Below are 4,046 nucleotides of genomic sequence, written 5' to 3'. Positions count from 1 at the left end.
TAGGAGGTATCAAGCAAATCACGATAGCACTTATCGTTACAGTGAAATCGATTTGCAACTAAGTCTCTATTTATAGTTTACTAAGTCTAAACATCGTATCAATTTGTTTATTATTTTTCTTTTCTAAATTTTATGAATCTGTAATTATGTAAATTGTGATAGGATAAATCGTTCACATAGACAAAGCTCGTCAACGCAAATCGTGATGGCATAAATCGATTTGCAACTCTTAAATCAATATTAAGTTATAAAATGATTTGTATTTATGAAGTTATCTCGATTTTACTTTATCTAGTCTGAACATCATCTCGATTTGTTTATTGTTTTTCTTTTCTGCCATTTATGAATCAGTCATTGTGTAAATCGTGATAGGACATATCATTCACATTGACAAAGCTCGTAACAGCAAATTGCAATAGGACAAATATTGTTAAATCATGAAACTTAAAGTATTTTGGTTGTAAGTCGATTTGTATTTATTAAGTTACCTAGATTTATAGTTTACCAATAAACATCATGGTGATTTGTAAATAAATTTGTATTTATGAAGTTACCTTAATTTTTACTTTATCTAGTCTGAACAATGTCTCGATTTGTGTGATGGGTTTAGGTGGGGGAGTGACTTGACCTGACCCGTTGTCTAGGTCTAAAACCCTAATCTATTTAACCTCTCTTCCTCTTTCTTTTTTACAGCAGAGCAACTTCTTCTTCTTCTTCTTTTTCTCCTCCGCCTTCGTCGTCTTCTTCTTCTTTTCCTTCTTCTTCTTTCTTGTATTTTTCTTTCTTCTTTGTTCTTCTGTGTTCCTTCTACCTGTGCTTGATGGATGGGGTTTGATGCTTATACTGTAGTTGTTTCATGCCGTGAGGAAAGATCTGTATAATCTTTGATGATGATTATAGTGGTTATCTTCTGTGGATACATAGATATATTCATGACATATACGATTGTAGTGTATTTATCGTGAAATATATCGAAGTTTACGCAAAATATAATAACCATAATAATCCTCAATCTTTGCTGCCATACCGGAGAAAGCACAATATTATATATGATAGACATGGGGATACTAATGACCATCTATTTGATCTATTCATACTGTCGGACCCTCAATCGTTCGCAAACCATACTTTGCAGTTGAAAAAATATCTGCCTAATCTTCGATATACTTCATGACAAATATGCTAGTCGTGTGGGCTGCATCTTCTCTGCCTGTTGGGATCCATACTTTTATCTGCTGCCAATAGACTTCATAAAAAAAACTTGCAAACAGATGAAGACCTCCATTGGTAGATAGATTTGTCTTCTATCGTTCCCAGTGACTAGCGAAGGCCACTCAGTAAACTGAAGGTGCTGATGATTATGATAATGTTGATGATGTATGTTTCGAAGCACATCACTATTTGGATATGGGGTTGATGCTGATGCTGATGTCTGTTTTCTTTGATGATGATGGTCATATATTGTATCTAAGCCAAACCATTGGTCATGATATATTGTAACTAAATACTCATGTAAATGAATGTGGTTGTAATGTATCGTTGAAGTTAACTCGATTTGTATTTATCAAGTTACCTAGATTTAAATTTCACCAATAAACATCATGTCAATTTGTTTTTTCTTTCTACTTTTCGCTTTTTGTCAATTATTATGTAAATCGTGATAAGACAAATCATTGTACATGTATTGTATCTGAATCATTATACCAGATATTGTCTCAGAGCGATATACACAATGATGTCTGTATCAGTGAAGTTAACTTGATTTGTTCTTTACTAAGTCTAAACATCGTGTCGATTTGTTTATTTTTTCTTTTTCACCATTTTCGAATGTCATTGTGTAAACCGTGATGGAACGTATCGTTCCCTAGGACAAAGCTCGTGAAGGAAAATCACAATAGGATATTCAAACAGATTTGGTTTGATTAATTGATGGGTTTAGGTGGGATGACTGTACAAATCATGATAGAACACCTTCTATAAAAAATAAATTGTGATCTCTTATATACAACTGGTTGCAAGCCAATCACGATCTCTTATAAAAAACAAATGTGATCACTTTTATTTATGAAGGCTGAACATTATAACAATCTGTTCAGTGGCACTTGTGTGTTACACTTATTAAAAAAAGAATTAAATAATTAAATAATATCACGTTACAAAAAATAAATATAGAATTACAATAAAGAATTATAGAATTACAATAAATAATTATCGAGATAAAAAGAATCACTATCGTTTATTCAGTGACACTTGGCGACTCAGATGGATTATGACGACATACAAATCGTCTCTTTCTTTTTCTTGTTGGACTCTTTATCCTCGGTGGCCTCTTGATTTCCTCGATCTTATTATAAACACTGGTCATCATCTCTACCAGTGACCGCATTTGTCTCTCTAAATTCTTCACTTGCTTTCATAAGTCCTTATTCTCCCTCTCCAACATCTCGAACATTGTGCTAGAGACTGCCTTCTCTTTTGTAAGCTGTGTTCGCTCCTCATCGTGCATTGTTACTGAGGTAATCATTGTTGTAGCCGGAGAGAGATGATGGACGCGTTTTCTATGCTGGGATGCAACATGATAGGGGACATGAGGGAGGCATGGGTTCCCAATATTCTCAATCTCCAAATTTAGACGCATGGGTTCTTAATATTTTTGGAAATAATTGGAATCATATTGACGTTCTTTATAATCATACGCTATGGCACGAACACCTTATTTGTTCCAGCTATCCAATTGTTCCATGTAGCGTTCGTGTCAATTCACGTTTGTGGCCCCACCACTATTCATCTTCTTTCTCACTTCCACAGGCTTCTTTGAGATAGACTGTCCCAAGCAAGAATGTAGGAGAACTCGACTACCATGCTGCAACTCAGCTTCATAATTACTAAACAGCCAAATATTACGGTCAGACAGTCTCACACCCTCAGCAACAAGCTCTTGGTCCTCGTCCTCCCCATCTTCATATGGTCTCCACACAACCTGTACATTGGAGATTATGGTTTAGGTATAGACAATTATTCATGCTAATGAATGCTAAATATTAAAATTATTTATAATAATGAGTGCTAAATATATTACAACGACTGTTACTAAGAATGCTAACGACTACAACGACTTACACTAACGAAAGTTAAATGCTCAAGGGATAATGATTTATACTAAGGAATATAAAATCCTGCAATGATCATTACTTAAGAATGCAAACGATTACAATGATTTATAGTACTGAAAGTTAAATGCTTAAGCTATAACGATTTGTACTATGAAATACAAAATTCTGTAATGATCATTACTTAAGAATGCAAATGATTACAACGATTTACAATATTGAAAGCTAAATGCTAAAGCGATACCGATTTGTACTAACGAAGACAAAATCTAACAACGATGATTACTTAAGAATGCTAAACATTTCAACAATTTATACTAATGAATGATACATGTTGAAATGATTGTAAATGAATTTAAGTCATTTACCTTATTTAATTGCAGACCATCTAAAATGAACTTAGCATTATCCGCCTTGACATTTATTCTAGCTCACCGACCGATCTTTGAAAAACCATAAATCGCAGGCACACATTGAGGATGCAACGCAACGATATACTCCCACGCCCAGGCCTACAAAAATAATATATTAGTAACACTACAATCTTCAACGAGCTTAGTCTACAAGTACTAAATATGTAATAAACAAATACCTGAACAAATGACCAAAACCCCGTGACGGTTTTCGCACCTTTACTCGCACGGTAAAGTTGTCTATACAAGTGTGTGAGCATAGCAACACCCCATGCCCAGTTGTTTACTTCATCTAAGTCTTCCACGAACTCCAGCCATAAGTAACTTATTCTCGAACAAGAATAATCGGAAAATAAAGTAAGTCCAAAAAAATAAAAAAGGAAGCCACACAACTCTTGGTCAGCTCTTTCAGATGCACATATAGCGGACCGGTCTTCCTATTTATTACGAAAAGAAGAAACTTTCATCGATGTGAAATTGCTTCCACCAGAAATACATTGACTCTAGTCGTCCATCGACATTC

The sequence above is a fragment of the Nuphar pumila genome, chromosome 5 (assembly GCF_984573655.1).
Source record: "Nuphar pumila chromosome 5, dmNupPumi1.hap1.1, whole genome shotgun sequence".
Classification (NCBI taxonomy): domain Eukaryota; kingdom Viridiplantae; phylum Streptophyta; class Magnoliopsida; order Nymphaeales; family Nymphaeaceae; genus Nuphar; species Nuphar pumila.
Note: the sequence above shows the minus strand (reverse complement) of the source record.